The 23,788-nt window shown below is 37.6% G+C and overlaps 1 protein-coding gene across 1 annotated transcript in view; it reads left to right on the plus strand.

Moving 5' to 3' along the window:
• Window positions 1-564: 564 nt before the first annotated feature.
• Window positions 565-23,788, plus strand: part of Plscr2 (phospholipid scramblase 2) — a 55,359-nt gene continuing 32,135 nt past the window's right edge. The window contains exon 1 of the mRNA XM_021172387.2: window positions 565-628. The gene's annotated coding sequence lies outside the window, so the exon portion shown is untranslated. The remainder of the gene's footprint in view (window positions 629-23,788) is intronic.

A 23,788-nucleotide genomic window follows, 5' to 3' on the forward strand; every position in this document is an offset into this window, starting at 1 on the left:
GACCAAATCCCACCATGGAGAAAAGAGTAGAAAAGTAGAAAAGATCAATTATACCTTATAGCCATGGCGCTATTGGCTGTTATTATCTTCTGGGGACAAAAAGGCAATTGTATCAGAGTGTAGCCTCTGGTAAGTCGACCATGCTCTAGTGGGGAAAAAAAAACCACATCAAGACTATTTGGGTAACAAGACTTGCTGTTAAAGGATAAATAAATAAGTAAATAAATAAATACAAATAAACAAACCACAAAATTGGATGGTTAAGAAAAAAGGGATTGAATCTGTACACACTTGCAGAAGGAGGGATAAATATGATCTAAACACTGTATGAAACTTTCAAAGATCTAATAATAATGATAATAATAAAACAATATTATCTCACAAACATTTCTCTGTTTACACAGGTAGTATATTTCTCCAGAGACTATTTCTTTAGACGAATAATGATCCATGTACAGTTCTATAAATACCCCAAGTATCTATAGAACTAGTGAGCTTCTAGGTTCTGAATGGAATGCTCATTGTTGTAGCTGCTTACATCTCCACATTCTGGACCTTTCCTAATAGTAACGTAACTACTGGAATGTAAGACAGATGAAGGCCCAGTCTTCTCTCCATGACCTCTAAGGTAGCCATTTCATAAGTATCTTTCAGAGACTGTTGTCCTTTGGAATTTTGATGATCATAACTGACTATAACTACATTTTTGCCTAGGATCTCATTTATATCTGCCTGTCTAACTCATATCAGGTGTATTGGGTGATCTGGGCCATTAAAACAAGACCATATCATGGTGGGCTATAAGAGTAGAAAACTAGTTCTCACAGTCTAGAGGCTGAGATTTGACGTCTGATGAAACCTGGCTTCCTCATAGTCTTGACTTTTTAATATTTTTTCTTCATAAATCAATCACTTTATGAGTTTCATTTCTTACTATTTGGCAGACAAATATTCAGGCCATTAAACTAAGAAACTATTCTTGAGACAAAAGACTTCAAATTTGAGTTGATGCTTCATTGATGTTGGTATGATATTGGTGAAGATCTTGACATTTTTGAAGATACTGACTAATATTCTGAGTTTTTGAGCTTCTGCTTTGTGATTTCATGTCTTTATTAGGAATCAGGTTTTTATAGTTCTGTATAGAATTAAAAGAGTCAAATGTTCTAGCTGGATTATAACGAATGCCTCCAAATCCATTTTGCTACTGACATACAAATATATGTGAAACTTAAGAGGTTTAAGTTTTCCTACCCTCTTTCCAAACTGTTCATATGCATGTCAAAATCTGTCATGTGCTCCTGTTCCCCCCTTCTTCTTTCTTGGAACATGTGGATTCATTTCATAGACGTCCCATTTATCAGTCTCAGTGAAAAGATAATTCTAAGGCTCATATTTTAATCTCCAAAACTAGGATGATGCTTGACCTGGAAATGATTTGGACGTTCTCACTTTAAATCAATAGTGAATGTTTTCAGAGATAAGAGACTTCAAAAGTGTGTGATCATATAACCAGACTCTGACCCAGAGCCCAATTCAGGAGTTCCAACATACAAAGTCTAGGCTTTGGCCCTAAAGAAAATAAACAGAAAGTAATGATGAAGACTCAAGAGTGAACTTTATGCCAAACGTACACTTTGGAAAGGGAGAAAATTAAATATCTGAACACATCTTTGGGATAGTTACAAACATTATCATTAAAAAGAAGAGAAATTGGACAGACAGTGAGAAGTGTACATGGTTAAGCAGTCTTGATCAACCTGTGGTCTGGTGATGATTATCTCAGTTTTGGTTCCACAAAGTGCTTCTAATGAAGTATTTTAATAAGACAAGCTAGATCTAGAAAATTATTGCTCCTACTGTGTCTAGGAACTCCTCATCCTCAGTTTAGCACAATAACTGGTTGCTTCTACGGGACATTTCTACAATTCAGAGCTAGATAATACTAAAGCCAAAAACAAAGTACTAGAGCTACTATTATTTTGTGCTATAATCTTGAAGGAGAAACATGTTAGACTCCACAAGTGTAGGAGATATCTATACATTATTGGCATATTTTTGTACAGAACTCCACAAGCTTACCCCAAAGTAAAGATAGAAATGAAATTAGGAGTACCAAGTTTTTGTCCTGCTTCTATCTATACTATGGGCTAAGTAAGAAGTGATTTTTTTCAGTAACATCAGGTTCCTAGATGTTTATTAATAATCTCATGGAATAAAGTCAAAATTTCTCCAAAATTAAAAAAAATTATCTCTGAGAGATAATGTAAAATCCATACTTTTATTTGAATATTTTAATTGAAATAATTGTGTGATTGTTGATATTCGTTAAGTAAAGAATAGGTCTTTGAAGAAATTAAAACATAAAAATGTTCTGGAATTAAATATAAAAGAAAATACAATCTATCTATGGGATGCAAGGAAGGAAATCCTGATAGATAATTTTACGGTAGTGTGATGGTTTGTTTGAACAGGAATGGCCTGCATAAACTCATATTTGAATGTTTGGTCCCAATTTAGTGGAACTCTTTGGGAAGGATTAGGAAATATGGCCTTGTTGGAGGAGGTGTATCACTGGGGTGGTTGTTGAGGTTTAAAATGCCCATGGCATTACTTGTTAAGGCTGTCTTTCTAGTATATAGATAAAATCTAAGTCCTCAACTACTGCTCTAGCATCATGTTTCTACACCATGATGGTCATAAGCTTACCCTCTAAAGTATAAGTCCCCAATAAAGCTCTTTCTCTCTAACTTTTTTCAGGTATGGTGATGTTATTTTAATGGCAATAAAAAAGTAACTAAGAAAAGCACTAAATCCCACCATTAAATTCTCAGAAAGATATCAAATGAACAATTTGTTGATGCTTCTTAATGTACTATAAGAAACAACATCAAACAAACTATAACTCTAGAAGACAGGAAAAAAGATAAGGGCAGAAATCAAAGAAATCAAAACAAAAAAGCAAGGAAAGTAGTCAACAGAAAGTCTTTTAATGAGTAGTTTCTATAAAAAGTAAAACGGGGTTGTAGAGTTCTCTCAGAAGTTATAAGCACTTGTTTCTTTTGCAGAGAACCCAGGTTTGGTTCTCAGCACCCAAACAGTAGCTCAAAGCCACCCTTAACTGTTGTCCAGGGTATCTGACACTCTATTCTGATCTCAGGCACTAGCCATGCATGTGTTGTAATACATATATGCGTCAAAACACTCATACATATAAAATAGGATGAATCTAAAAATATGTTAAGATAATTAAGTCTGAAATATACCTTTATTCAAATTAAATAGGCAAAAGAGCCAAATAAATAACATTTTAAAGAATTAAAAAGGGACATTACAACAAATACTAATAAAATTTAGAAAATAATGATAACATTTCTTTTTTTATTTTTAATATTTTTTATTACATCTTTTCCTCAATTACATTTCCAATGCTATCCCAAAAGTCCCCCATATCCTCCCCCCCCCAATTCCCTACCCACCCATTCCCATTTTTTTGGCCCTGGCGTTCCCCTGTAAAGGGGCATATAAAGTTTGCATGTCCAATGGGCCTCTCTTTCCAGTGATGGCCGACTAGGCCATCTTTTGATACATATGCAGCTAGAGTCAAGAGCTCCAGGGTACTGATTAGTTCATAATATTGTTCCACCTATAGGGTTGCAGATCCCTTTAGCTCCTTGGGTACTTTCTCTACCTCTTCCATTGAAAGCCCTGTGATCCAACCACTTCTGTGTTTGCTAGGCCCCAGCATAGTCTCAAAAGAGACAGCTATATCTGGGTCCTTTCAGCAAAATCTTGCTAGTGTATGCAATGGTGTCAGCGTTTGGGAGCTGATTATGGGATGGATCCCTGGATATGGCAGTCTCTAGATGGTCCATCCTTTCGTCACAGCTCCAAATTTTGTCTCTGTAACTCCTTCCATGGGTGTTTTGTTCCCTATTCTAAGAACGGGCACAGTGTCCACACTTTGGTCTTCATTCTTCTTGAGTTTCATGAGTTTAGCAAATTGTATCTTATATCTTGGGTATCCTAAGTTTTGGGCTAATATCCACTTATCAGTGAGTACATATTGTGTGAGTTCCTTTGTGATTGGGTTACCTCACTCAGGATGATGCCCTCCAGGTCCATCCTATGCCTAGAAATTTCATAAATTCATTCTTTTTAATAGCTGAGTAGTACTCCATTGTGTAAATATACTACATTTTCTGTATCCATTCCTCTGTTGAGGGGCATCTGGGTTCTTTACAGCTTCTGGCTATTATAAATAAGGCTGTTATGAACATAGCGGAGCATGTGTCCTTCTTGCCAGTTGGGACACCTTCTGGATATATGCACAGGAGAGGTATTGCTGGATCCTCCAGTAGTACAATGTCCAATTTTTTAAGGAACCACCAGACTGATTTCCAGAGTGGTTGTACAAGCTTGCAATCCCAGCAACAATGGAGGAGTGTTCCTCTTTCTCCACATCCTCGTCAGCATCTGCTGTCACCTGAATTTTTGATCTTAGTCATTCTGACTGGTGTGAGGTGGAATCTCAGGGTTGTTTTGATTTGCATTTCCCTGATGATTAAGGATGTTGAACATTTTTTCAGGTGCTTCTCTGCCATTCGGTATTCCTCAGGTGAGAATTCTTCGTTCAGTTCTAAACCCCATTTTTTAATGGGGTTATCTGTTTTTCTGGAGTCCACCTTCATGAGTTCTTTATATATATTGGATATTAGTCCCCTATCTGATTTAGGATAGGTAAAGATCCTTTCCCAATCTGTTGGTGGTCTTTTTGTCTTAATGACAGTGTCTTTTGCCTTGCAGAAGCTTTGCAGTTTCATGAGGTCCCATTTGTCAATTCTCAATTTTAGAGCCCAAGCCATTGCTATTCTATTCAGGAATTTTTCCCCTGTGCCCATATCTTCAAGGCTTTTCCCCACTTTCTCCTCTATAAGTTTCAGTGTCTCTGGTTTTATGTGAAGTTCCTTGATCCACTTAGATTTGACCTTAGTACAAGGAGGTAGGAATGGATCGATTTGCATTCTTCTACATGATAACAACCAGTTGTGCCAGCACCATTTGTTGAAAATGCTGTCTTTTTTCCACTGGATGGTTTTAGCTCCCTTTCAAAGATCAAGTGACCATAGGGGTGTGGGTTCATTTCTGGGTCTTCAATTCTATTCCATTGGTCTACTTGTCTGTCACTATACCAGTACCATGCAGTTTTTAATCACAATTGCTCTGTAGTAAAGCTTTAGGTCCAGCATGGTGATTCCACCAGAGGTTCTTTTATCCTTGAGAAGAGTTTTTGCTATCCTAGGTTTTTTGTTGCTCCAGATGAATTTGCAGAATGCACTTTCTAATTCGTTGAAGAATTGAGTTGGAATTTTGATGGGGATTGCATTGAATCTGTAGATTGCTTTTGGCAAGATAGCCATTTTTACAATGTTGATCCTGCCAATCCATGAGCATGGGAGATCTTTCCATCTTCTGAGATCTTCTATAATTTCTTTCTTCAGAGACTTGAAGTTTTTATTATACAGATCTTTCACTTCCTTAGTTAGAGTCACGCCAAGATATTTTATATTATTTGTGACTATTGAGAAGGGTGTTGTTTCCCTAATTTCTTTCTCAGCCTGTTTATTCTTTGTATAGAGAAAGGCCATTGATTTGTTTGAGTTAATTTTATATCCAGCTACTTCACCAAAGCTGTTTATCAGGTTTAGGAGTTCTCTGGTGGAATTTTTAGGGTCACTTATATATACTATCATATCATCTGCAAAAAGTGATATTTTGACTTCATCTTTTCCAATTTGTATCCCCTTGATTTCCTTTTGTTGTCTAATTGCTCTGGCTAGGACTTCAAGTACAACGTTGAATAGGTATGGAGAGAGTGGACAGCCTTGTCTAGTTCCTGATTTTAGTGGGATTGCTTCAAGCTTCTCACCATTTACTTTGATGTTGGCTACTGGTTTGCTGTATATTGCTTTTATCATGTTTAGGTATGGGCCTTGAATTCCTGATCTTTCCAAGACTTTTATCATGAATCGGTGTTGGATCTTGTCAAATGTTTGTCCGCATCTAACGAGATGATCTTGTGGTTTTTGTCTTTGAGTTTGTTTATATAATGGAATACGTTGATGGATTTCCGTATATTAAACCATCCCTGCATCCCTGGAATAAAACCTACTTGGTCAGGATGGATGATTGCTTTAATGTGTTCTTGGATTCGGTTAGCGAGAATTTTATTGAGGATTTTTGCATCGATATTCATAAGGGAAATTGGTCTGAAGTTCTCTTTCTTTGTTGGATCTTTCTGTGGTTTAGGTATCAGAGTAATTGTGGCTTCATAGAATGAGTTGGGATGAGTTGGGTAGAGTTCCTTCTACTTCTATTTTGTGGAATAGTTTGTGAAGAACTGGAATTAGATCTTCTTTGAAGGTCTGGTAGAACTCTGCACTAAACCCATCTGGTCCTGGGCTTTATTTGGCTGGGAGACTATTAATGACTGCTTCTATTTCTTAAGGGGATATGGGACTGTTTAGATCGTTAACTTGATCCTGATTTAACTTTGGTACCTGGTATCTGTCTAGAAATTTGTCCATTTAGTCCAGGTTTTCCAGTTTTGTTGAGTATGGCCTCCTTTTGTAGAAGGATCTGATGGTGTTTTGGATTTCTTCAGGATCTGTTGTTATGTCTCCCTTTTCATTTCTGATTTTGTTAATTAGGATGTTGTCCCTGTGCCCTCTAGTGAGTCTAGCTAAGGGTTTATCTATCTTGTTGGTTTTCTCAAAGAACCAACTCCGCGTTTGCTTAATTCTTTGAATAGTTCTTCTTGTTTCCACTTGGTTGATTTCACCCCTGAGTTTGATTATTTCCTGCTGTCTACTCCTCTTGGGTTAATTTTCTTCCTTTTTTTTCTAGAGCTTTTAGATGTGTTGTCAAGCTGCTAGTGTGTGCTCTCTCCAGTTTCTTTTTGGAGGCACTCAGAGCTATGAGTATCCCTCTTAGAAATGCTTTCATTGTATCTCATAGGTTTGGGTATGTTGTGGCTTCATTTTCATTAAACTCTAAAAAGTCCTTAATTTCTTTCTTTATTCCTTCCTTGACCAAGGTATCATTGAGAAGAGTGTTGTTCAGTTTCCAAGTGAATGTTGGCTTTCCATTATTTATATTGTTATTGAAGATCATGCCTTAGTCCATGGTGGTCTGATAGGATGCATGGGACAATTTTAATATTTTTGTATCTGTTGAGGCCTGTTTTGTGACCAAGTATATGTTCAATTTTGGCGAAGGTCCTGTGAGGTGCTGAGAAAAAGGTATATCCTTTTGTTTTAGGATAAAATGTTCTGTAGATATCTGTTAAGTCCATTTGTTTCATAACTTCTGTTAGTTTCACTGTGTCTCTGCTTAATTTCTGTTTCCACAATCTGTCCATTGATGAAAGTGTTGTGTTGAAGTCTCCAACTATTATTGTGTGAGGTGCAATGTGTGCTTTGAGCTTTACTAAAGTGTCTTTAATGAATGTGGCTGCCCTTCATTTGGAGCATAGATATTCAGAATTGAGAGTTCCTCTTGGAGGATTTTACCTTTGATGAGTATGAAGTGTCCCTCCTTGTCTTTTTTGATAACTTTGGGTTGGAAATTGATTTTATTCGATATTAGAATGGCTACACCAGCTTGTTTCTTCAGACCATTTGCTTGGAAAATTGTTTTCCAGCCTTTCACTCTGAGGTAGTGTCTGTCTTTTTCCCTGAGGTGGGTTTCCTGTAAGCAGCAGAATGTTGGGTCCTGTTTGTGTAGCCAGTCTGTTAGTCTATATCTTTTTATTGGGGAATTGAGTCCATTGATATTAAGAGATATTAAGGAAAAGTAATTGTTGCTTCCTTTTATTTTTGTTGTTAGAGTAGGCATTCTGTTCTTGTGGCTGTCTTCTTTTTGGTTTGTTGAGGGATTACTTTCTTGCTTTTTCTAGGGTGTGATTTCTGTCCTTGTATTGGTTTTTTCTGTTATTATCCTTTGAAGGGCTGGATTTGTAGAAAGATAATGTGTGAATTTGGTTTTGTCGTGGAATACTTTGGTTTCTTCATCTATGGTAATTGAGAGTTTGGCTGGGTATAGTAACCTGGGTTGCCATTTGTGTTCTCTTAGTGTCTGTATAACATCTGTCCAGGCTCTTCTGGCTTTCATAGTCTCTGGTGAAAAGTCTGGTGTGATTCTGATAGGCCTGCCTTTATATGTTACTTGACCTTTCTCCCTTACTGCTTTTAATATTCTATCTTTATTTAGTGCATTTGTTGTTCTGATTATTATGTGTCGGGAGGAATTTCTTTTCTGGTCCAGTCTATTTGGAGTTCTGTAGGCTTCTTGTATGTTCATGGGCATGTCATCCTTTAGGTTTGGGAAGTTTTCTTCTATAATTTTGTTGAAGATATTTGCTGGCCCTTTAAGTTGAAAATCTTCATTCTCATCAACTCCTATTATCTGTAGTTTTGGTCTTCTCATTGTGTCCTTGATTTCCCAGATGTTTTGAGTTAGGATCCTTTTGCGTTTTGTATTTTCTTTGATTGTTGTGCTGATGTTCTCTATGGAATCTTCTGCACCTCAGATTCTCTCTTCCATCTCTTGTATTCTGTTGCTGATGCTCACATCTATGGTTCCAGATTTCTTTCCTAGGGTTTCTATCTCCAGCGTTGCCTCACTTTGGGTTTTCTTTATTGTGTCTACTTCCATTTTTAGGTCTAGTATGGTTTTGTTCATTTCCATCACCTGTTTCAATGTGTTTTCCTGTTTTTCTTTAAGGACTTCTACCTGTTTGGTTGTGTTTTCCTGTTTTTCTTTAAGGACTTGTAACTCTTTAGCAGTGTTCTCCTGTATTTCTTTAAGTGAGTTATTAAAGTCCTTCTTGATGTCCTCTACCATCATAATGAGATATGCTTTTAAATCCAGGTCTAGCTTTTCGGTTGTGTTCGGGTGCCCAGGACTAGGTGGGGTGGGAGTGCTGCGTTCTGATGATGGTGAGTGGTCTTGATTTCTGTTAGTAGGATTCTTGCGTTTGCCTTTCGCCATCTGGTAATCTCTAGAGCTAGTTGTTATAGTTGTCTCTAGTTAGAACTTGTTCCTCAGGTGATTATGTTAGCCTCTATCAGCAGACATGGGGGACTAGCTCTCACCTTAATTTCAGTGGTCAGAGTACTCTCTGCAGGCAAGCTCTCCTCTTGCAGGAAAGGTGCCCAGATATCTGGTCTTCGAACCTGCCTCCTGGCAGAAGTTGTGTTCCACTCACCAGAGGTCTTAACATCCCGTGGAGGGTCATGTGAGGACCTTGGGGGTGTCCGGAGACTCCCCGGACCAGAAAGCCTGGTGCTGCAGTGGACCGGAAGGGACTTCTGTCCCTGATTAGGCTGGGTTATCTGCTTCCCTGATTAATGCAGTCTCAGGTCCCATGCGACTGGATTGGAGCAGATGCTGTGTTCCACTCACCAGAGGTCTTAGGATCCTGTGGGGGAATTCTGTGTGGGTCCTTTCGGGTGTATGGAGATTCCCCAGACCAGGAACCCCGGTGCTGCAGTGGACCAGAAGGGACTTGTGCCCCTGATGAGGCCAGGTTATCTGCTTCCTTAATTAATGCAGTCTCAGGTCCTGCACAATTGGATTGGAGCAGATGCTGTGTTCCACTCACCAGAGGTCTTTAGGATCCCGTTGGGGATTCTGTGTGGGTCCTTTCGGGTGTCCAGAGACTCCCCGGACCAGGAACCCCGGTTCTCAGTGGACTGGAAGGGACTTGTACTCCTGATGAGGCCGGGTTATCTGCTTCCCTGGTTAATGCAGTCTCAGGTCCCGCGCGATTGGATTGGAGCAGACGCTGTGTTCCACTCACCAGAGGTCTTAGGATCCCGTTGGGGATTCTGTGTGGGGCCTTTCGGGTGTCAGGAGAATCCCCAGGCCAGGAACTCCGGTGCTGCAGTGGACCGGAAGGGGCTTGTGCAGATAACATTTCTTTAAAGCTTATATTTTTGTGTGTATATACATACACACATGCATACATGTAAATATGTTTTTAAAAAAAATCAAATAAAATCACCAGTACTAGTCATGAGAAACTCCTTTTTGAGTCATTAGTCAGAAGAATTCGAGATTCTCCAAACAATGCCGCATTTTGCTCTTTGGTGGCCTCCAAGAGATTAACAGTAAGTTCTTTTTGATAAAGACATCATGTACTGTGGACAAAGGACTTGGAGGATTCAAGGTGGATCTGACCAGAAAGCCTTCTTCCTGAAGAGTAAGTTTTATAGTCCCTGAATGGGCTATTTAAACTACCAAGGCAGAGATGAAACCAATAATCCTAGTCAAGTTGTGAAGCCTATGAAGTATAAAATAATCATCATGACAAGATGTCTCTAAAGGTGCAATGGTGACACTCATATCTTGGTGCTAACCAATAGTTGTCTAATTGAATTTAAGGCCCACTCTACATAAAGCAATTCATGGCTAATACTTGAAACCTGGCCAATTTTCCAGGGCTAGTAATGACATGGAGGAGAACAAATAACTGCCACTTTACCAAACAAGCATGGTTCCTAAAAGGATTTTATATCATTCTTATAACCACAGATAAACATAGCTTCCATCCCTTACTAAAAGAGAGTTGGTACAACAAAGGATCTTTTCAACAGACAGACCATTACAAAAAATAACAACTGATAAGATACAAGAAACAATTGACTATGTCTGTCTATCTATAATGGGAATATCTTACAGCACAGCTCCTGTTCCTAAGGCTCAGTTAGATTAAAAGCAAAATGAGAGCTATAATAAATAATCTTCCAATTAGTAAAGGGCTTTGTACAGACGGATTCACTATTGAGCTCTATCAGACATTTAAAGGATAACTTAAATCAATGCTTCTCAAATTATTCTGTCAAATAGAAAAAAGTGGGGACACCTCCAAATTATTTCTACAAAATGTTCCCTAACAAGAAAAGCTTACATTGTCAAGAAAAGCTGGTAGATACAAGAACCATAGACCAATTTTTAATTCCCCTGACTACTTGAAATGAGATTTTTTTCATTTCTTCTATTTTATATTTTGTTAGTCTATGGTTCTTGAGGGAAGCATTACCACCTCATGTAACGTTATTTCATTTAAAATATGCATATGTGTGTATACATTCATATGTATTATATATAATTTCTGGTAAACATGAAATGTCATGATTCCTTATAGCCTTTCAAGTGTCTATAGTGCTACATATGACTCCTTTCCTCTGCTGTTTCAGTACTGACCTTTTATTTCTCTCAATTGAAATCCTAGCCCATTTTTTTCATTTCTCCTTTCTTATCACCTCTTTCTTCCTTTGCCCATCACTAGTGCTTCCCACTATAATTCTTTTTATTTTTTATCTTATGGTTGTTCCAGATTATATAATCACATCAGAAGCTTTGAGGATAAGAAACAAAAATGAGAAAGCATGTGTGGTATTTGCTCCTATGGCTCTGGGTTACCCCATTCAATAGATTCTCTAGTTATATCCACACGCCTGCAAATTCCATTTTTCCTTATAGCTGAATAGTGTTCCCTCATTTCTATGCGACATGGTTTTGTTATCTCTTCACAAGCTGAAGGTTATTTACTTTATTTCCATTTCCTTGATATTGTGAAAAGAATGTCAATGAACATGGCTGAGCAAGTGTCTGTGGAATGGGATGCTTCATCTTTTGAGCACATTCTGTGGAATAGTGTTGCTGGCTCATATGGTGGTTTAAGTTTAGCTTTTGAGAATTCTCCCCTGGTTTCCAGACTGATTTTCAGACTATGTACAACAATTTACAACCCAAAATAGTGAAGGACATTTCCCCTCTTCCCCACATTATTTGATGTATTTATTGTCAGTCATTTTGTTATCTTAGGTATTCTAAATGGTGTATGACAATACCTCAGAGTTATTTTGGTTTTCATTTCCTGTAACTCATAAGAACAATATAGACCTTTATAGCTGTCTCTTGTGAGACTATGCCGGGGCCTAGCAAACACAGAAGTGGATGATCACAGTCAGCTATTGGATGGATCACACGGCCCCCAATGGAGAAGCTAGAGAAATTACCCAAGGAGCTAAAGGAAACTGCAACCCTATAGGTGGAACAACAATATGAACTAACCAGTACCCCAGAGCTCTTGTCTCTAGCTGCATATGCATCAAAAGCAGGCCTAGTCGGCCATCACTGCAAAGAGAGGCCCATTGGACTTGCAAACTTTATATGCCCCAGTACAGGGGAACCCCAGGGCCAAAAAGGGGGAGTGGGTGGGTAGGGGATTGGGGGTGTGTGTATGGGGGACTTTTGGGATAGCATTGAAAATGTAAACGAGGAAAATACCTAATAAAAAAATAAATTAAAAAAAATATTTCTTAGTCATTTTCTTTCCAACACCTCCTTCTCTTCCTCCGCGGCTCATTATAATTATCATATAATAATAATTATTATTACTATCACTATTATGTCTCAGTATTTGCCGGTCTTAAATCCTGGGCAAATGCAGCCATATTCAAAAAGTCTTTTCCTACACTTCTGTGTTTCAGTATCCAGCTTATGTTTTATTCTCGCGGTTTCAGTATTTTAGGTTTCAGATTGAGGTCTTTGACTCATTTGAAATTAAGTTTTGAGTACACTGAACAATAATCCTCAAATTTTATTCTACATATATTCAGCCTTTCCAGTAAGTATCTGTGTTTGTGAATGATGCTCTCTTCTCTAGTATATGATTCTGGAATCTTTGTCAATAATTGTGTAGCTGTATTTAGATGTATTAATGCTCTACTCTTTGAAGTTTCTATTTTGTTCCATTGAACTTTATTTCTGCTTTGAACCCATATCATACTATTTTTATTACAATAATTCTGAAATATACTTTGAAATTGGAATGGTAATCCCTTTACTGATGTTGTTCTCTCTGTTTTTGTCTGTGTCTGTGTCTGTGTCTGTGTCTGCGTCTGCATCTGTCTCTCTCTCTCTCTCTCTCTCTCTCTGTGTGTGTGTGTGTGTGTCTCCTCCTTCTCCCTCTTCCTCTCTCTCTTTTCTCTCTTTCCCACAGGATCACTTTGACTCATGGGAATTTGTGTGTGTGTGTATGACACTAAATGAATTTTAGGATTTTTAATATTTCTGTAAAAATGTTGGAATTTTGACTGGGATTTCATTGAATCTGTAAATTGCTTTTGGTAGAACTGTCATGTTTCTATATAGTAAGAATTCATGGCGGTCTTTCCATTTTCTACTGCCGTTTTCTATATTTTTACTTCGCTTTCATGGTTAGGCTTACTCCTAGATATTTATCTGCTTTTAGGCTACTGTCATTGGGAATCCATCTGGCACAGCCAAATCTACTGAAAACATCAAGAGTCATGAAGCCAGCTCAGCTGCTTGACACAGTTCCAGCAAAGCTGATCAGATTGCTGCAATTGCTGTCCTTCATTTTTCTAATATTTGGGTTTTGGTCTTTGTGTGTTGCATTCTTGGGGACTTTCTTCATTAGAATTGATTTTATGTCCTGAGAAAAATTATACATGACTCTTTTTAGGAAAAAAAATTCTAAAAATTAAGATGATCTGGCCACTATTTTGAAGTCTCCCTGTGCCCTGGAGATCATTGAGCAGAGGTAAGCACATAGATAGATGAGGCCATTACTCAAGAAATCTTCTTGAAGTATCAGCCCCTGAGCTAATGCAAACAGTATAATTGATGTAGGGTAAACAGAGAGAACTGACAAACTCCGACTGGCCAGGAGAATAGATTACAAATTTAAGGTCTCATTTTATTATAGACTTCGAGCTCTCTGAAAATGTAGTTTAAAGATAGGAGGTCATGCAGGGTACACCCTGGAGGAATAAAACTCAGTAAATATGATAGAGTTGACTAAAATAAACATTTCCTACTTTATAGTGTAGATGATGAAGCATATAGGAAAAGAAGTTAGGTATTAGTATTTGCATTCATAGGAAGACTGGTTCAGCTATTATCTATTTGTTTGTAGTGCTTTCAGACTACAAATACTACCAGCCAAAAACTAGACTGTCATATAATAAACTTGTTTGCTTTGGAGGAGACATTCTTTTTTTTTTTTTTTCTTAGAAAGTTATTTTATTAGAATTTTAAACAGTTTAGAGACATTCTTCCATTTTATTGGTTATTTTATTTATTTACATTTCAAATGTTGCCCCTCTTCCTGTTTCTTCTCCACAACCCCCACCCCACCTCATCCCCCCTCCCCCTGCCTCTATGAGGGTGGTCCTCCATCCACCCACCCACTCCTGCCTCACTGCCTAACATCCCCCTATGCTGGGGCACTGAGTCTCCACAAGACCAAGGGCCTCCCCTGTCTTTGATGTCAGATAAGGCCATCCTATTCCTACACATGCAGCTGAAGCCATGGGTCCCTCCATGTGTATTCTTTGGTTGGTGGTTTAGTCCCTGGGAGCTCTGGGCAGTCCAGTTAGTTGATATTGTTGTTCTTCCTATGGGGATGCAAATCCCTTCAGCATCTTCAGTTCTTCCCCTAATTCATTCATTGGGGTCTCCATGCTCAGTCAAATAGTTGGCTGTGAGCATCCACATCTGTACTGGTCAGATGCTGGCAGAGCTTCTAAGGGGACTGTTATGCCAGGCTCCTGACAGCAAACAAGTCTTAGCACCAACAATAGTGTCTGGCTTTGGTATCTGCAGATGGAATAGATTCCCTAGGTGGGGCAGTCTCTGGATGGCCTTTCCTTCCGTTTCTGCTTCACTCTTTGTCCCTGCATTTCCTTTAGACAGGAGCAATTCTGGGTTAAAATTTGGAGAAGGAGACATTCTTTGGATTCCTTAAATTAGAATTACAGGGCTAATAATAAGAATAAAATCTGTTCTGTTTGTATTTTCTACTTATGACTGAATGTATAACCATTAACATGTAATGAGAAACCAAATACATAATCTGTTCCACTTGGGTAATCATTTGTCTAGTCATTTAAAGTAGCAGAAATGGCCTGATTGCTAATAGTCAGAACCATAGAAAATGATTGGTAGCAAGTCAGAGCTGCTAAATTCCCTTAACCATTGCCTGATTCACTTTCTCCCCCTTGCAGACTCTTTATCTCCTCTGGATACCTGGTAAGGAATGACCTAAAACTCTAGGGGAAGGTGCCTCCCATGGAAGGCCCCGGGCATGTATCCATGCACTCCTTCTTGGTACATTTGTGTTGGGTGTATTAAAAGGCTCCTGCTTTAGAGAGTCAGTTTTGTATCCTGCTAAAATCACTGATCATTTCTAAAAGTTTTCCTCTGAAATTCTATGGATCCTTTATATATAGTAGCATAGATTTTACAAATCAGAATTGATTTCTTCTTTCTCTTATTTGCATTCCTTTACTTTCCTTTTCTTACCTTACTGCTCTATCTGGTTCCTTGATCAATATATTGAGAGTAGGGATAGCTGACAGCCCTATCATGCTCCAAGTTTTAATGGAATTGTTTCAAGGTTTTCTCCATTTAGAATGATGTTAACTAGGAGTTTTTATATGTAGCCTTCCATATGTTGAGACACTTTCCCTTATGTTTTACTTTCTCTAGGATTTTCATCATGAAGGCATGTTGGATTTTGCCACTTTCTGCAAAGATTGTGAAGAACATGTGATTGTTGTCCATAAATTTCTTTATTTATTACAGTGTTTACATATGTTAAATTGTCCTTACATCTCTGGGATAAGCTAATTTGATAACGGTGGATGTATACTTAGTTGTATACCTATATTCATTTCCCAAATATATCACTGTGGATTTTTACATATAGATTAATTAGAGACATTGGCCAGTAGTTGTTGTTGTTATTATTATTATATTATTATTATTATTATTACTACTACTACTGTTTGTCTTTATTTCCTTTGGTATTAGAGTAATGCTGATTTCATAGAAGGGGCTTAGAAGTTCTCCATTTGTTTTGTTTGCTTGTTCTTTCTTTCTTTCTTTCTTTCTTTCTTTCTTTCTTTCTTTCTTTCTTTCTTTCTTTCTTTCTTCTTTCTTTCTTTCTTTCTTTCTCTCTTTCTTTAGTTTTTTGTTTGTTTCTTTCTTTCTTTCTTTCTTTTTTCTTTCCTTCTCTTGATTTAAGTACAGTTATCTGTAGATCTTCTGTGAAAATTTGGTAGATTTCTGCTGTGAATCCATCTTAGCCTGAGCTTTACATAGAAGACTTTTTATTACTATTTTAGTCTCATTTGTTCTGGGTCTGTTTAGATTGTTAATCTCTTTTTCATTTAACGTTGGTGATTTCAATGAATCTAGATATTCTCCCAGTTCTTATAGATTTTCTGACTTAATGGAGTACAGGTTTCAAAATTATTCCCTTGTAATATTCTGAATTCTTTTAGTATTTGTTGTAATGGTTCCTGTTCATTTCTGATTCTGTCAATTTGGTCATCTCTTTCTTTTTCGTCTGTGAATATTGTTTTACTTTTGAAGAAACAGCTCTTATACTCATTGATTTTGTGTATTAGTTTCTTTGTTTCTATTTCATTATTTCCTACTCTGATTTTAGTCTTCCTTTTTTTTTTTAATTAACTGGATTTGGGTTTAATTTTTTCGTGTTTTTCCAGATTCTTGTCTTGTATCTCAAGTCATTTCTTTGTATTCATTTTGCTTTTTTAGTATAAGTTCTTAAAGCTGTAAATTTCCCTAGTGGGACTACTGTTAATGTTTCCCAGACATTTTGTTGTGTTGGTTCTTCATTTTCATTTAATTCTAGGAGTTTTTAAATTTCCTTATTTATTTTTATCTTTTACCCATTTGTCATTCCATAATGAACTGTTAAATCTCCATTAGCATGTGTGCTTACTATAGATTTATTAGCTGTTTATTTAAGGTTTTATTGCATTATAGTCAGATAGGATACATAGAGTTTGTTCAAACTTTCTAAATTTATTAAGTTTTGTTTTGTGTCCCAGAATGAGTCCTATTTTAGAGGAGCTTTCCATGAAATGCGGGGTATAAAGTACCTTTCTTGGTGCTTAGGTGAAGTATTCTGGGAATGTGTAAGGTTCATTTGATTATGACATCATTTAATTTTAATATTTCTCTATTAGTTTTTTGTTCAGATGACCTACCTCTTGAGTAAGTGAGTTATTGAAGTCATTACTATTATTAGGTTGTTGTTAATCTCTCTTTATTTCCAGTATTATTTTTTTTAAAAAGAGTTATGCATCAGAATTTGGTTCATAGGTGTTTATGACTGTATTGTCTTTTTGGTGAGTTTTTCCCTTAACTAGGATGAGGTGTCTTTTTTTACCTCTTGTAATTACTTTTAGTTAAGTTTATTTTGTTAAATATTAGAACATCAATCCTAATTGTTTTATGGTCTATTTGCTTTGTATATATTTTTCACAGTTTTACTTTAAGGTGAAACAAGGTGAATTTCTTGTACGTAATAAGCAGGTGATTTTTGTTTCTTAGCATATTCAGCCAGCCTGTGCCTTTTGATGAAGAGTTGAAGCCATTAACAACTTAACGTTATTATTGGAATGTGAGTTTTGATTACAGCCTTTTTATTTTGTTTATTTGTTTTATTTTATTTTGTTGCTTTGGTCTTCATTATACTTTGCTTGTTAGTAATCATAGCTTTGTTTATTTTCTTTTTTAAAAGACTTACTTATTTTTGTATGTCATGTACATAGGTTCTTTGTTTTATATACATTTGCACACCAGAAAAAGTCACTGGATCTCATGTGAATACAGTTATAGACAGTTATGAACCACCACGTGGGTGCTGGTGGAATTGAACTCAGGATCTAAAGAAGAGCAGCCAGTGCTCTTAACGTTTGAGCCATTCCCTCAGTGTACTAATTTATTTTCTTACTGTAGTCTCTTTACTATGCTTATTCTTGTATTTTGCTAGAAGCACTGCTTCTAATGTTTTCTGTGGGGCTAATCTTGTGAACATATATTTTTTCAGTCTGTTTGTATCATGAAAAGCTTTTCTTTTTCCATCAATGGTTATAGTTTTCCAGGGTATGGTAAACTAGGTTCACCATCCTTGAATTTTCTCAACTTGAAGTCATTGTTCTAGGCTCTTCTGGCTTTCAAATTTTCTTTTGAGATATCAGCTACTATTCTTGAGGCTTTTTAATTTATATGTAATTCATGCTTTTCTTCTTCTCTGTGCTTTCAGCTCATTATTTGTGCTCTTTAGTGTTTTAACTATGATATATAATGGGGATTTTCTTTTATGATCTTGTCTACTTGATATTCTGTGTGCATTTTGTAGCAGACTGGGTAGGTCTTTCCTTTATCTTGACAAATTGTCTTGTATGTTACTGTTGAAGATATGATCTTCTTATTGTTTTGGAATTCTTCTTCATCTCTGCCTATAATATGAATGTGTGTGTGTGTGTGTGTGTGTGTGTGTATGTTAGTTACCTGTTGTCATACAGCTCCTATGTGTTCCTTTGCTGTGACTTACATTTTTTTCTTTGCCTGTATAATATCACTTCTGCAATTTGTGTTTGAGGTTTTGTATTCTACTTTTGCTTGTTCCATACTGCTTATAATGCTCTGCCCCAAGGTTTCTAATTATTTTATTGAGCTTTTTTATTCTTGACTTTGCTTCAATCTCTTTACTGAGTTTGTTTCGTAAATCCTACACTGCCTTTGTCATTTCCTTCAGCCTTATGGTCATGATCTTTTGGCATCACTCAGGTGTTTTACAGATCTCCATCTCTAAGGTAAGTTAGTGCAATAAATGCACCAGAAGCGACAGGGGAATGCCACTGACTGGCTTGGTCACTTTGATTTCTTATCAATCTTACCTACCCAGGGGTGGCACAATCAGCATTGGGCTGGGCCTTCCCACACCAACCATTAATCAGGAAAAATTCCCAACAAACTCGTCCTCAGACTATGTGGATGGATACATTTCTTAGTTAAGATTTCCTCTCCCTAGATAATGCTTAGGTTCATGTGAAGTTGACAAAACCCAGCCAGGACCTGCTTCAGTGTCCTAGGACAAACATATGAAATATAGAATAGCACAAAGAGTATGGAAGAGGATATCAGGAATTCATGAAGAGCTAGAAAGGATGGAGCATACCATGTGGAGGAAATTGAATTACAAATGTCTGGAAAACTGAAAGCTATTTTGAATTTGTTCTCCTTATATTTGTTTCATTCTTAATCTCATCTGGTAGAGTTGGAGCTTTAGGGAATAATTAAGTTGGAAAAGAATTGCGAACATAAAACTGTGAAAATAAAATGTAAAGAGACAATATAGAACTCAAGTCAGGTAGATGCAGCTAATCTTACAAAAGCACTAAAAGATTCCAAGTTCAGGTCTATCCAGATCTAATTAGAAATGGCTGTAAGCACGAGCTACATTTGTTTGGGTCGTAATTAGTTTCTTATTGGCATTTAAATGATCCAAGCTATATACAGACTACAGCATTACTGTTGTTAGAATCATGGAGAGACTGACAAACTTACAAGTGAACAAGTTTCCCCAGAACATGGAGCTTGAGGTCTTCAGGATCAAGGTTTACAAATGCTTTAATAGCATGAATGAAGTAAAGATGAGGGGACGCAGAGTTACTCTTCCTTTCAATATGTGACACCAAGAATGAGGGAAACAGTGTTAGTATGTTGTCAGTCCTTTCCAAGTTTCTAATATGGCTGTTTTAAAGCAAAACACAACAATACTTGATAATAAATTAGTGTCCTAGCTTTTTGAATTCTTTCATCAAAGTGTATGATCTGTTATTTTCCAGAAATAATTGTAATTTCTTTCTATGAAATAAATATTCTTTCTAAAATAGCATTAGAAACAACGAATTATTTAATAATCTTTAAATTTATCTTTTAACTAAGGTGACTCTAATGGGTAGAGAAAGAAAGTGTTATAAGAAATAACCATTAAAATTAAGGTCAAAGAATTCTGTGTTGAAAAGGAAAATTCCACTGTTTATTCTTGATTTCCTTAGTGCACAATAGTTCCTGCTAAATAATAAGTTAAAATTTATTACAAGAGGAAAAAACTGAAGATCCTATATTTAGAAATAGTACAAAGTTTCTACTCATAACCAAACCAAGAAGAAACTTGTTTTTATTTCAGAAGGTTGTTATCTGCTTATATTATGTCTTTCTTCTATATAATATTTCTAAGAAAGCAACTTTGCATTCCAATAAAAATCTTAGGAAAATATTATACATACTTAATCTGAATCACCCCTCTTAAATGTAAAACTAAAACACAAAGCATATTCAAAAGATAATACTATCCTATCAATTTCTAAACAATAAACAGTAAAGGAATAAAGAATTACATAGGCATATTTGAGAGAAGACACAAGGTTGTCATGATTTTAGATTACTGCTTTACTTTTAGAAAAGAACAAACATTTATAATACAATAAGATTTACAACATACTTTGAACTATTCATTTAAAATAATATCTATTGAAAGTTCAACATCAACTTTTCATTTAAAATGCAATGGTACTATTAAAAATGCTACAGGATAAATATCAAGAGAAATATTTGAGCGCTCCACATAAAAAGCATGATTGGTAACACTGTGGAGAGTTATGGTGGCTAACCAGATGCCCCAAACTTATTTCTTCCCTCTACAAACATCCCTAACGTGGTATGTCTGATATGTTTTGAGATGAGTGGCCATGGAACAACACTGGAAATCAGCAGGTGAACCACTGTGGCTTGGTCAGATGTAGTAACCTATGACAACGCAGAAAGTTGTGAGACAGAGAAGGAAAAATATCTACCACTTACACCCCATGGCCAGAGAAGTTAAAGATCTCCTTTGCAGAACTATGAATAAAAGTTCTAGCAACATTGTTTATGTAGATACTACTCTACCTGGCAAACATAACTACTCCCATCACAGAAGTAGTCATAATGTGAGCTACATATTATCCTTTATCTGTAGATGCGTGACTCACCAGCAAGAAAGACGCCACAACAGGATCCTTCTGCAACACGTTTATTGTGAGAGCTTTTACTGCGAATGCAAAAAACCCCGAGCCCCAGAACTGGTGCTGCATATATAGGCCTAGGAGAGGCATGTCTACACCTAATTGGTTATGCTTTCAGTACCTCATTAACATGCCTCAGGCCAGGCAGTGACTCGGCAAAAAACTCTTTTGCACATGCGCTCATTGGTTATTTACCCATATTCATGGGCGTCGGCTTATTATTATTATGCCATCTTGTATTAGCATATGTGCCTTCCCACATTTATCCATAATACAGTTGCCCGAGATGTTCATATCTCTCGTGTTTCATGGTTCATCAAGGTAGTAAATCTGTCTGACTGGACTCCAGTTTTCAGAGTTTTTGGAGACTATAAAAATAGGATGCCATGCCAGCACTATATAACAACTGATACTCCAAAGCACATCTTCAAGAGAAAGTTGTTACTAAGAATACTATTACATTAAAAAAAAAAAATGGGTGAATAATCAATCCACCACAACATATACAAGTCACAGTTTATGACTTAGGAAGTGTGGAAAAGCAAGTAAATAACAATGCTTTTAAATAAATGAATAAATAAATAAATAAAACAGGAACTCTAAGGCAACATCCCCCAAAACTAAACATAAGCAAAGTATCTGATTAAAAAAACTCAAAGTATTATTATGGGGTCTGCTTAAGTCCAACACAACCACATACCAGATCAATGCAGATGACAAAAATCAATTGGACTTAGCAGGTGGATAAATCCATTGCTAATCAATTAGAGCTGCCGAACAGACTCAGGAATTGAACTGTGCCCCCCCCCTCAGGCCGTGGGTGTGTGGGAAGAGGGGGAAGGGAAAGAACCCATGTTAAGCCAAAGTTCCGGTGCTCTGGGTGGGCCGACATGGGAGGACTGCCAGACACTTTCCACATGGTCCCGGGTGGGCATCTGGCTGTGTGAAGCCACTGACCCCACACAGCAGGAGGTGGACAAGGGGCAGTCCCAGTACCAGGTTCTCAGTCTCTGGCATCCCATGCTGGATACAGCAGAGGAGCTGAGAACAGAATAGGGGCCCTGGGGCGACACCCAGCCCTAGAGGGAAAAGGAAGAGAGGGCAGGAGGAGAGGGGGACACTGGGTGGTTCCCATGCAGGCTAGTGTCTTTAGTCCTGGCCTTGATGAACAGAGACAGTCTATAATTTTAGAGCTTTATTGTAGAAGGCAGGGAGAAAGAGAGAAGGTAAAAGAGAGAAAGAGAGATTGGCCATGGCCAAGAGGAGAGAAGGGGGAAGGGAAAGAGAGAAAGAGAGCAAGAGAATAAGAAAGGTAAAAGCTTAAAGAGAGGTAAAAGCTTAGAGTAATAGAGTGAGGAGGAGCCAAACAGCCCCTCTTATAGTGGGCTTGTTATATTTCTGTTGCTAGGTAACTGTGGGGAGGAGGCTAGCCAGAAGGCCAGAAGCTTGGGACATTGTCTATGTGACTACTAGCCACATGCTTCTTTTGTGGGGGGCTGTGGGGGAGGACGGTAACTTTGACAGGAGCCAAGGGTCCAGGAGACATGGTCAAACGCCTACCATCCCAAGTAGGTGGAAATTACCACCCATTGGGTACCACCGGGGTTCAAGACCTCAGTTCGACTGGAGACCAGGCTGTCTATGCATAGCCCATCCCCTCCCCCCACCTCCAAAGTCAGAAGTTACAGTTAACATTTTTCCATCAATCAGTATTTAGGGATAGGGGAATTCATTAGAAAACTCCTCTCTCTCTCTCTCTCTCTCTCTCTCTCTCTCTCTCTCTCCTGTGTCTCTGTCTTTGCTTTTAAAAATTATTTTATTTATTTACATTTGAAATGTTATCCACTTCCTAGCTTTCCCTTCACAAGCACCCTATCCCCTCTATCCTCCCCTGTCTCTATGAGAGTGCTCCCCTACGGCCCACCCATTCCTGTCTCAGTGCCCTAGCAGTTCCCTATCCTGGGTCATCAAGCCTCCATAGGACCAAGGGTCTCCCTTCCTAGTGATTACAGATAAGACAATCCTCTACTACATATCTAGCTGGAGCCATGGGCCCACCACCCCCATGTACTCTTTGGCTGGTGGTTTAGTCCCTGGGATCTTTGGGCAGACAGCAAATTCAGACACTATTGCTGATGCCAAGGAATTCTGACAGGAGCCTGGTATAGGTCTCCCTCCTTCTCTGCTCAACAGTATGTGAATTACCAAGTAAGGTGGGGGAACTTAAACTTTATTTGAGTCCTATTCAAAATGGAAGTTTTACTCAAAATGGTTTTACTTTGGTTCTGTCTTATAGAATAATTGGAAGAAAATAGTCAATCTGATTAAAGAGGATGCAGGTGGACAGTAAATAAAAGTAGGAAGGCTTTTCATGTCAGACCAAAATGAGAAATTTATCAGAGATAGAAATTATGACCAAAAAAAAATGGCGTCATTAAGCAGATCTCACCAAGCAGAAGAATGGCTGACCTTAAATTTTATTATAGTTCTCTTGACAGATTGGGGTGGTTTGAATAAGAATGTCCACCACAGGTTGACTTGTTGGAACACTTAGTCCACTGTTGACGATGTTTTTTTAGCTAGGTTTAAGAAGTTTAGAAGTTTGTCACTGAAGCTAAGCATTAACGTTTAAAAGGCCACATGGCTTTCCCAATTTACCTCTTCTGCTTGCTGCTTGTGTTTTAAGTTGTGCACTCTCCACTCTCTCCACCATGCCTCCCTGCTGTGCCAGCCAGCTTGCCTCACTGCTGCCATGTTTCCCATTGGGATGATGGTGGACTCTTCCCTCTGCACCTGTATGCTCA

This window comes from Mus caroli, unplaced genomic scaffold (assembly GCF_978045245.1).
Source record: "Mus caroli unplaced genomic scaffold, Mus_caroli_1 scaffold_11, whole genome shotgun sequence".
Lineage (NCBI taxonomy): Eukaryota > Metazoa > Chordata > Mammalia > Rodentia > Muridae > Mus > Mus caroli.